Below are 12684 nucleotides of genomic sequence, written 5' to 3'. Positions count from 1 at the left end.
AAAAAGCTCCCTTTAAATTTTTACTTGAGTAAAAGTACAAAAGTATTTGATTTAAAATGTACATTGTACTACAAAGTACTTTGATTAATTATGGTTATAATGTTCCTATTATATTTTTTGTCACAAGACTCTTTCAAAAACTGTTTCTCTATTAATAGAATGATATTAATGTGTCAAACTTTCTTTTTAACTAGTTCAAAAACATAGGTAAATTTTTGGTAAGGGTGTTGTGGCAAGTCAGGAGTTTCGACCATCATTAATTCCTCTCAAAATGTTCTGCTCTACTGTATGCTGGTGATACGAAGATACACCAAGCAGCATTTAAAACAAGTTCAAAGCAGAGTGCTAGCGTTACCCTGATTGGTGGATTGCTGCGTGTTTGACCAGTTAAGTTTTTATCCACATAAATAAAAAGGAACGACTGATTTCGAAAAAACTTAAGTAAAAAGTCAAATATTTGACTTTCAAATGTAGTGAAGTTAAAGTCTCTCCAAATGGAAATACTTCAGTGCAGTATACGTGAAAAAGCTACTTAAGTACTGTAATCAATTACATTTACTTTGTTACTGTCCACCACTGGGCAGGGATTCCAGGGCAGCAGTGTTACATGTCTAGAATACAAGGTTCCAGGTATTTAGTTTCATAAATAAAATATTTCAGGGGTAACATGGAAAGTAAAACACCATCCAATGGACAAAAAGTGTTGACCAATGGCCTGCTGACCTTTTGGTGAGAATGTAAACACACTTCTGCTGTCTGAGACCACCACTGAGCCACAATGCCAAAATTTCTATTCTATAAAAATTTTTTTGCCACAACCTGAAAACGCAGCTTTCATTTGCCAATTGGTTTTGGTGAAGAATTTATTAGTTCATAGGTTTTCTACACCATGTAGTGGATCAGTTTTATTACATCATTGGTGGGGATTTAATGACTAGCTTGTTATTCCACTATGTAGGTGTTCATTCACAGACTAAATATCATCTATTTATGTGTTTATCACGGACATGATCTACTCTTCTAGCTGATGCTCTATGTAAATCTAGCTAATAAATTGGCCACATAGTATGTTTCTAGCAAAAAACATGCCATATAGTGAGAGTAAGAATGAAACCACACGACAACTGTTCTGAGATTTAAGTTTGAAAGGTAAATTTCTCACATTGCGATTATCAGTGGTTTTGTGTGCGTGCAAGTTTACAAAAGGTCAAAGCTGAACGTGGTTTCAATTCCTCGTCATTGTTGTTGCGTCGTGTTGGAAACGCCATTCTCGCTTCTCCAAACAGAAGTGTGTTTGAATTGAAGACGTGTTCATTGTGATGATCGTCTTGATTTTTTGACGGTGTAAATGTCTTAGAGTGCACAAGGGGACATGGAGATATACTGAAAAAAAAACCCCACCAGACTGCTGATTTCTTATGTGTAAATCAATACACCTTACATTTCCTTTTCCTGAGGAAAATGTCTGCACCCATCGGTTACCGACCCACAGAAAACCACACCGCAGAATCTGTTCTGTCTCTTTGGATTAGAAAAAAGAGAGGAAAAATACAGTCGGAAATGTTTGCCACAGACAAACCGCAAAGCTATATGATGCTCAACGTTGTGTGTTGCACCATTGGACCAACTATTGCAACATGCCTCCACCAAATGCCTACACACACACACACACACATACACACACACACTCTTCCTCTTCTGTCTAAGCTTTTGGAGTACAAACTGGGTGTTGACACCGATTCAGGATCAGCATTATGCTTTGTGTTCTGATCAACGCTGAGGCTCAATGCAGGGTTTCGAGATCGGCACAAGTGGCATACGACCCTCAAAGGAAGCATGGGTGATTTGACTTCCTTTTCTCCGAGGCTTGTCATTTAAAATAATATATATATTTATTTGAATTTTATTTTATTTACTTTTTAAATGACTTGGATTGCTGTGATCAGAACAGTTAACCAGCTTTTCTTTCTTTCTTGAGAAATTAGAAATGATTTCTAAATGAAGTTGGCATTTTATACCAAAGTGGACTTCAGGATCCATCTTGGTGCAATGTCGGTCTTACATAAAACGAGACAGACTAAGAGAGAGCTAGAAAAAGGAAGACAGAGAGAGCAAAGATATGCAGAACGCAAGTGAAAGAAAGAGAGAAGCAGATAAAGAAAGAATGCAAATGCAGATATGTGTGGGCCACGTGTGCAGACAGGATGCGGTGAAGGGACAGGAAATGCATCACATTGTCAATTTTTACGGGTCTAAAAAAAGACAAGATGTGCCAACTGTTCTTTCCAGTCCCCCTTGTTATGATGCTGCTGATGATTGTAATAATCAGAATATTAAAAATGGACAAAACTTTTCCTCCTACACGCAGAGACTGTTGTCATAAGTTAAAAAAACTAATTGGTGCATGTCTGTGAATGTTCTGATCATACGTATTGTAAAGCTTTAACCTCAGCACCACCAAGAAGGCAAAATGGAATGATTCTCTGGAGGTTTAGGTCCTAAATCCTGTCAGCGAGTCATGGAAGCTTGGAAAGCTGTTCCTCTAACTCATGGACCTCACTGTAGTGTTTAAGAAGCACTCATCTAGGTATAGACATTGAGCTCTGCTAGATTAGATTGGTTCCTCTGGTGCAGAATCAAAGACCATGTGCTGAAGGCTAATAGCTCCTGGGCTTATTGTGGGGAAACAACAAGAAGTTCAAAGGGTGTAAAGTGAAAAAAAAAGTCATCCTGCAGCCATAATAAACTTCCTGTTTTGGTATCAAAGGTGGTCTTTGTGAGTGCAATTAGGGGATTTATTTGGCACCAGCCATTTTTTCACTTCAGCCTGAGAGCTGATAGGAAGTGGGTTTTTTTAGTACACGCAGTCGATGGCTACACTGAAAAGAGAGTTAGCATTAGATTCGAATTATGGGGACTGTGGTAGATAAGTGATTAAGAGGTTGCGCACATGGTCATGAGTTCAAATCCCAGCACCACTCAAATCTCAGCTGCCAATGGATTCCTTAAATAATATAATATAGAATTGATTAACCCTGAAGGGAAATTCTTTTTTTCAGAGACTGTTTTAGATTACAAGAGAAATAAATGTAAATGAAAAATAAATAAAATATTCTATATATAAACAAAATGTAATGTACAATGCAATGTAAATGTTTAATTAACATCCCATATGGTACATTTTTTTTTTTTTAATATTAAAAAGAAATGGGCTAAAAAGTATTTATAGAAAAAGGTGGCCATTTTTTGTATAATATATAATTGAAAATATAACCGCATGGGATAATACTAGCACTGGAAATGATCTCAAATTTACAAGAACAACATTGACCATGGTGAATGAGGCATACTGTATACAGGATAACCATGTTTTCCCAATTTTAGCAAAACAAACCTAAAAACAGGAATAAATTATTTTACCTTTATAAAAGGTAGATAAGATGAAGTATTTTTTTAAAGTTTAAAAGCAGGAGACTTGGGCATTCATTCATTTAGATGTCACACCACAACTATAGTAGCAGTGTCGATGGATTGACTGATGCCAGTAAAACAATGCTAATGTAAGACTTAGACAAGGATTCTCACATAGACATCGGTTTAACACCAAAAACACAACCAAACCACCCAGATTGATTTTCATGACCTTATGGTTGATATATAGGTGGACTTTTCTGTCTGAACAACAAACCCCAACACCAAAGGAACAATCTCCATTCTATTCCTCCATTCTATTCACTCTACTCACTTCAGAGACCGTGTTAATCCTCTCTACGGCAGGTGTGTAAACAGTGGGCTTCATTTGTAGGTTGTTAGTGTGCAGATGACAGTCATCTTGGTGACGTGTCAGTAAGAGAAATGACACCTAGCATAGCCTCTCTGACTGGATTGCTCTCAATGATGAATGCTATTGTGTGGAAGACTATAAGACGGTAAGGTAAGTTAAAGTTTTGAGCCAGTTTACTGATAGTATAGTCCATAATGACTGTAATTTGGAAAACACTATTACACTTTATTGAGCCTTTAGCGCCGACCGTGCGAGGCTACTTGAACAGTAACTAAACTGTCATGCTACAATTTATAGATGGCATTTCTACAAAGCAAATTATACTTTTAAACACCCCCACATGTTCTTAACACTGCCTTAATCTTGACTTACTTGCTACAAAAAATATTCACTGTGATCACACAGTATAATGCAGTGTATTACCCGACTATACTTTCAAACACACCCAATATGTGTTGAACAACTTTTTTTTAACATGCTCTTAACACTGCCTCGATCTTGACTCTCTTGATGCAAATTTTTTTTATTATAATCACACGGTATAATTCAGTGTATTACCCATGCAAGGCTTGCAAAGTAAATAGAATAATTTATGTACTTGTTACGGAGATTAGTCGTTTATATTATAATATTTGACTAGACTTTAAGGTGAGTATTGAATGTTATGTACATAAGTATATAAAATGCTAGAATGATATATACACAATAGAAGCGGATGAGACCCATAATGCACTTCTGTATGGAATAAGGCATAGAAAAAAGAAAGTAAGGAGATGTTTAGAAATATAAATATTTACCTGAAGCCTGTGATAAGATTTTTAGGTCAAAACAAGGTTTAATTGTTATAGTTATAATTCACACTCTCGGGTTATTATTAATAAAACTATTTATTTTTTTACAGTGGAAGGTAAAACTTTGAATGTAGCAGGTGACGTTTGCTTTCCTACATCGTCAATGGGCTCTGGATTACTGATTGGAAGGTATCGCCACTTTTGGGGCCCTTAAGCAAGGCCCTTAATCCTCAGTGCTCCAGGGGTGTTGTATCATTGCTGACCCTGTACTCTTTAGCTTCCTAACATTGCTTGGATATGTGAAGAAAGAGTTTCACTGTGTATTAAATGAATTGCTAATATATATGCTTGTAGAAACCTGGATCCATTCTAAAAACCTAAAGACTTGATTCAAAAGCAGAATCAAACAGATTAACAAAGCAGTTTCAGACATCTGATCAACTCCTGAATACACACTCTGAACAGAGCAGATATTATAATGCTTGATCAAGCAAAAGCTCTGGAAAATGACATACAAGAGGAAACATGTGTGGTTCTGCATATGATTATTGTTTCAAGTTTAAAACGGACAGGAGTCATATTCTTAAAACAAATGTAAGCTTTAACACTGAAATAGAGTCAAATTATAGATTGTGCATTAAAGAAAGGCTTAAAGACTAAATGTTTTTACTTTTGGTGTTTGTAGTGTACGTGAGGCCTAAAAAAGCAGCAGCAGTTGTTTCGAACTTTAGTTCACACACCCACACATGTCTGTGTCTCAGAGAAACAGGTGCCGTGTTGTCCGCTGATAGATTTTGAAAGATTTTGCTTCCCTCTGCAACGTGTCCACCGATGGTCCGGGTGAAAACACTTGAGCAGAACGCACAGCTGCTGACCTCCGAATCTGCTGTCATCGAAAAGCTATTATGCTTTCTTTCGAAATTAGACAAAAGACAACCACGATCACAGAAGGGGAAGTGTGCCAAGAGAGATACGTCAAGATCCATCAGTCCGTGGCGTTTGCATGGACTCCACACACACACACACACACAGATGTCTGAAACAAGAGACGGTTATACACTTGTGTACTTTTGAACAGCAGGCTATCTAACTGTACTTCCGCACTGGGTTTCAGTTGGAGATCTGGTTCCCCTTTTTCAGTGTTTTTATGATGTTTGCTGTCTAAATGGCGCTCTGATAAAGAGTTATCGGCACGGACCTCTGGCTTTAATTGGAAACAGTCTAATCTAGGTCTACGCTTTGCATCCTGTGTTTGCGTGTGTATCAAAAGATGGTTTCCAAGTTACAAAGTCTAGCATTGTGCTTAAGTAATGATTAAATAATACATATAGGGTCTGCTGTGGAAAAAACTTTTCATGTGTCTCATATGTGTGTAACCTAGAGGATGAATTATAGAGATCCGCATTATGTTTTATGGCCTTACGGAAAGACAGGAAGAGGCCAACTCCGACCAGACCGGCTCTCTTTCTAATACAGGAGGCCTGAAAAGAGAAACCATTTCATTTCACACTATTTATAGAAACAACACTGACAAGATGCAGTTTGAAATTTTTCTTTTACAGTGGAACTTCTGTGTACGTTTTTCTGACCAGAAAGTGACCCCCAGCTGGAACAGACCTCTTTATCTTTGTCCATTTTCCATAAGGCACAACCGATGAGTAATATTTATCTTTTAGAGACGGGATCTGTTTATCAGTTACATCACCAGCTCTTTAAATATCTACTCCTCTGCGAGATCGTAGTGTGAATAAACATTTGTAATACGACGCACATTTATTTTAGGAACTTTGCAATGAAATGTGGGCAGAAATGACATCAGCCATCTTGTGAGGCAAGTATTGCTGAACAGTTCAGTGTAAATGGGTTAAAGGTGTAATAAAGTGTGTCAACGATCACTCTCGAAATTTTAACCCGTGACCTTCCTGTTATTTAGCATTAAAGAAATACTTCTTTACCTTTTGACTTTCCACCACAGCACCATGTCCTACAATACATGACAGTTCATTCGCTTGCTCAATGATGCAGTGGTCTAATCAGCCAATCATGTGGCAGCAGCACAATGCATTCAATCAAAAGCTTCAGTTTACATTTAATGCATTTTTTTTGTATAGCACTTTTAGCAATGGATATTATCAAAGCAGCTTCACGTAAATAAAGGGGTTGTAACGTTGCATAAAAGAGCGTATAAGTTTAGTGCCTATATAAGTTTGTTCTTAGATGGCATGAGGAATAAACCTTAAGAGGAACCACACTCAAAAGGGAACCCATTATCATCTGGGTGGCACCAAATTTATTAAGTTTACATTCACATCAAACATTAAAATGGGAAAAAAGTGTGATCTGTGATCTGACTGTGGCATGATTGTGTATTCCAGATGGGCTGCTTTGAGCTTTTTAGTCCAAAAACAGTCTGTTCTATAGTTTGGTAAAGAAGAAAGTGACCAGACGAAAGACGTTGAGAACAAAATAGTCAGTTCTTACATCATCCTAAATGCTGAATAAACGACTCCATACAAAAACTTCCATAATGCAAAATAATTTATTTTGTTAAGTTTACCTCTTCTTATGCCAATTCTGTTTTTACTGTATGGCAATTTCACTTCGTCTTCTATTTTTATTCTTTTATATTTGTATTTTTTCATTCTAATCTTTACATTTTTTTGTTCCACTTTCAAAAGCATTTCACTGCACAGCACGTTTTTTACGGTGGTATATGTAAGAAATATGGTTTGAATTTAGCTAGACAATTAATCAACACCTTCTGACCAATCAGAATAGATGCCTCAAAAGAGTTGTTACAATTAGCCATATCTCCATCTTCTCCATCTGAAATCACGCTCATGTACATCCAGTTTCAGGCTGTAAATTCTAGTGAAATTACAGTATAAATTCAGTGACGTAATTTACTCCTGGTAGTGTGGGTGTTTTTTGGTGTTTTCCTAAAACATCAGACAAAGTAGAAGCGCACTGTGCTGCTGGTGTGTATGTGTGTGTTTGAACATCCTGGCTCTTCGATACAGCTTTTTGCATCGCTGATCTGTGTCGTGATTTTTTGACAGAGCTCAGGATGTTGACTCACTAGGGTTTTCCAGCAGCTTTATCTTTTAGCTCAGAGGCAGGAAAGAGTCATAGCGTACTGAACTCCAAAAAACTCCGTACTCCAAATCTCTCCAGTGGTCTTTCCCGTGTCTCAAATGTCACAAAAGTCCAGCTGTGAACATTCCTGTCACTTTAGGTCATCCACAAGCACTCCGACTGCCAGCGATTACTCTACACTCACATTACTGTACGGTTACTGTCTAAACACTCAGCAGAGTGAAACAAGCACCAGATTCATGTGTAGATTAGCAGAAGAAATTGAGAACTTTCTTTATTCATAGCTGAGATTTTTAAGATTGAGAACTTTCTCCATTCAAAATTGAGACTTTTAAGATTAAGAAATTTCTCCATTCAAGATGAAGATTTCTAAGATTGAGAACTTTCTTCATTTAAGATTAAGAGTTTCAAGATTGAGAACTTTCTCTATTCAAAATTGAGATTTTTAAGATTGAGAACTTTCTCCATTCAAGATTGAGATTTCTAAGATTGACAACTTTCTCCATTCAAGATTGAGATTTCTAAGATTGACAACTTTCTCCATTCAAGATTAAGATTTCTAAGATTGAGAACTTTCTTCATTTAAAATTAAGATTTTCAAGATTGAGAACTTTCTCAATTTATAACAGATTTTTAAGATTGAGAACTTTCTCCATTCAAGATTGAGATTTCTAAGATTGAGAACTTTCCCCATCTATAACTAAGATTTTTAAAAGGTTAATTTCCTCCATTTAAAATTACTTCATGATTAAACAAGTCGCCCCCGTGCTGCAAATGTGAAGAGGGAAAAACAATCCAGTGTTGTTTATTATGTGTGTCATGAATCCGGTGTAAGCAGCACACCTACGTAATGATGTTATGGGTGTTTAGAGAAACAGTTATACATGTCTGTGGATGCTTTAAGGTGATGCGGTAAGTTCTCTATGACGATATTGAAAGAACAACAGAGCGGAATGATGCAGCAGGCCGAGTATCGGAGGGACGTTTGGGGTGGCGACAGAGACGGGTCTGTGGGGAAGACAGAGGAAGTTGTGCGGTTAACAGACTGCAAGCTGCAAGGGTTTTTTTTACACTAATTTCAGAGTCCCATGATCAAGGTGGCTTTTGAGTTTACTAACACACAAAAACATAGACCTTCACAAATGCCTCCACATACACATCTGTATATGCTTGAAATGCAAAAAGATCCAGGACTAATCCTTACTACTGTTAGTCTTTCTGCATTATACTGTATGTCCTAATAATGTAATAAACCAGTCAACTGTTTCAACTGTACAGAACTCATATGGAGAAACCTGGGTTCAGAAAACTTCTACTTTAACAGCCTCCAGACAATCTAACATCTACAGCTTTGTCTTTGTCAATAAATAAATAAAAAATGTCTATAAAGAGCATGTAGAGAATGCGACTCTCATTACATTCTTCACTAAGCACTTGATGCTAGTTGGAGTCAGAGAGAATCTAGAGAATCCTACTTTTAGGAACACTGAACATGAGATTAATGGGACGCCAGATCATCACTGAGCATCCTGCATATTCAGTTTCCCATCACTATATTTTGAGGAGGTGGGAGGAAAATTGAGAACCCAGAGAACACCCATGCAGATACAGGGAGAACATGGGAATGGAAATGGAAACCTGAGCCAAGGATGGAACTGGTGAGCTCTGAGGTACCACCGCTCCCCCTGCACCTCCAGGCCAGGCAACTCTTAGACAAAATACTACCATAGGGTCTTGTGATGGTTCTCAGCTACCTTAATGTACAATAATAACTAGTATTATTTGTCAAATCAAATCGCAAACACTTTAATGTTTCATGGTTGAATAATAGAAGAACGAGCAGAGTTTCTGATCTGAGAATTTGTGCTTAGAGCCCTGCATAGACACCAAGTCTATGATTTGACCTCAAGATTGTATCAGATAAGCTCATAAGATACAATTTTCCATTGTGTTTATCAGATTACTGATTCTGAGTAACTCCTTCATCAACATTGAGGACTTATTTCATCTATTTATATAGATATATAAGACAGACAGACAGACAGACAGACAGACAGACAGACAGACAGACAGACAGGCAGATAGATAGATAGATAGATAGATAGATAGATAGATAGATAGATAGATAGATAGATAGATAGATAGATAGATAGATAGATAGATAGATAGAACTTTATTGGCTATTGCAGATAAATATGTAAATCACTGTCTCTAAAACATACAACATCGCAGGTCTCACCAGTCACAGTAAGGTGATGTTTAACATAGAGATTGTGATATTTATATGATTATAAAATACATTTTATTAAAAATGAAAAAAAAAGAATGCATGAGTAGGTTGAATGGTGGTGGTAGCTTCACAGTTAAAGCATCTGGACTTGGTTATGAAGGTCATGAGGTCAAATCACAGCACCAACAATCTACCAATGCTGGGTCTTCAAGCAAGGCCCTTAGCACTCAACTGCTCAGTTCTAATTTACATGCCAAATGCCGGAAGATTGTTAGTTTTCATTATAATTGTAACTCTTTTAACAGCCAGCAGAGGGCTGGAAAAAAGCAAACTGCATGTTTAAATTCATAATTCCCAATATTTCAGCATTAGGTGCATTAAACTAGTCCATAATTAATATCCTACACTGAATCCTGGGGTGTGTGAGATCCTGAAAGAGCAAAGTTTGTTTGCTCTGACTGTCAAATAAAATCCGCAACAGTCAAATACATAATAAAAAACATTAACATAGATCCTACTCACATCCTAAAACCAGGATAAACCAGCCATAATTAGCTGAAATATTCCAAGCAAAGTTTGAGACAATAACTCTGCTGTGTTCCTAATGAGATTGTTTACATCTGTCGAAGAAAAAGCTTGAAAAAGAGAAAAGGTTCGCTCAGGCCAACGTGTGAGATGGCGTAGGTCCCAGGCTTGGAGAACCATCAGACAGTGCACACAGTGCACACAGTGTTGGCCGGTATCTGAGCTCTGTTGGACTGAATTATCTGCCTTTTCCTGAGTGGGCCTGGAACTTCCTGCCTGCTTTTCCTGTACAGTTCAGGGAATGTACATAGGCACAGATCTCGATTCTGCACTTCAAAATACGCCCGAAAAACACGCTGTCACGTGACATGGTACAAAATATTTCTTTTGGAGAGTTGATAGATTAAGTCATTTGTTGAGCTACAGAGAGCACGTGTGTAAGAAAGGTTAAAAAATAAATGTCTGGCAACGTTCTGGAAAGTTCTGGAAAGTTCTGGAAAAGGCTGACACACTTACATAAGGCATAACATAATGAACTGCATGTTATAGGCTTTTATGTGATGAAAATTTCTATATTGGTGCTACGATGCTTCATAAGTAGACTATTGAATGAAAGAGAGAGAGAGAGAGAGAGAGAGAGAGAGAGAGAGAGAGAGAAAATAAGTTGTATAACAGACATTATATATAAAGACAGTTTTATGTTGAGAACAAGAGGACTGCAGTGTTGGAAGCACAATATGTGTCTGCTTGAGAAAACAGAAGAGAAAAACGATCAATCTGCCCTGATTTGATGTTTCCAATACATGTGGATGATCTGATATTACTTTATATTACACTTATATTACATTTTTCTTACTCTACTTTGTTGTAAATCCTTGTTGACTGTATTTTATTTCTGGTTTTCAATACTATATTTTACCATTCCATAATACATTCATCTGACTTTTTCTTTTTTCCCTGTAAATATATTCGCAATAACGAATTGAATTTCAATTCAATAATTGAAATAATATTGAGAGTAGGTAGGATACTAAGACAAAGAATGTGAACCAGAGAATTAAATAAATGCTATACAAAAATAATAAATGCAAGAATGGACATTATGTAATTGTGGATTATGCTTCATTGATTACAAAAAGGTTTTTGAATCAAACTGTGAGAAGAACTGGCATAAAGAATACAGAATAAGAATATAGGGCAGAGTCAGCAGGCTGGTATAAGATCATGAAATGTCAAAAAACTGAGTCCTTTAATTGTAGGCAATCTGGGGAGCGTATCTCAGAGTCATAGAGCGCCCTCTTGTGGATGAAGCTCTTACTAAAGTTTGGAGGTGCTTAATATTCTTTGAGAAATGAATAATTCAGATATAAAATACTTGGGCTGTGCTCTTATAGGAAAACTAAGGCGAGACTTCTGTGATGTGACCCGCATTCCCAAAGCTCTGATCCGACAGATTATCAGTGTTAAAAATCATTCTTATATAATGAACTTGTACAGTTTATTTGTTGATAAGTAAATGTATTGATTTACAGTGATGGATGAAGTACATGAACCATGTCCTTGAGTTAAAGTGGAGATACAGTATTTAAAATATCACTCCAGTAAAAGGAAAAGTGTCCCTTTAAACTTTCACTTGAGTAAAAGAACACAAGTATTTGCCCTCAAATGTACATAAGTTTCCATGTGATTAATTATGATTATATTACTCTATTCATATTATCATTTTTTAACACTCTCCTGCTTAATCGACTATTAACGATTATGTGAAAATATTTAAATGTTACTCATAGCATGCAAAGCTATTAATAGAATTATGTAACACTATATGATTTAAAATCTATTATCATGACACCAAAACCTTCTTTTCAACCACTCATGCAAAAAATCGTGCAAATGAGGACGCAGGTGCTGTTGCTGGATCTGTGATGATCACAAATGTTGAGCTCAGTAGCTCCTACTTTTATACCAAAGACTATAGAAAGAACATTTACTTATAATCTTATACTCCAGTGCTCGTTAGTTCTCACTCTCCAGTGTTCTGTATTGTTGAAAGATTTATGATCAAACTCTTGATGTCACCCAAATGAGGATGGGTTCCCCTTTTGAGTCTGGTTCCTCTCAAGGTTTCTTCCTCATAACATCTAAGGGAGTTTTTCCTTGCCACAGTCGCCATGGCTGCTCATCAGGGATAAATACACACCGTTCACCTTAACGGCTGATTTCTGTAAAGCTGCTTTGAGACAATGTCTGTTGTGAAA

The sequence above is a fragment of the Silurus meridionalis genome, chromosome 16, assembly GCF_014805685.1.
Source record: "Silurus meridionalis isolate SWU-2019-XX chromosome 16, ASM1480568v1, whole genome shotgun sequence".
Taxonomy (NCBI): Eukaryota; Metazoa; Chordata; class Actinopteri; order Siluriformes; family Siluridae; genus Silurus; species Silurus meridionalis.
This window is presented reverse-complemented; position numbering follows the sequence as displayed.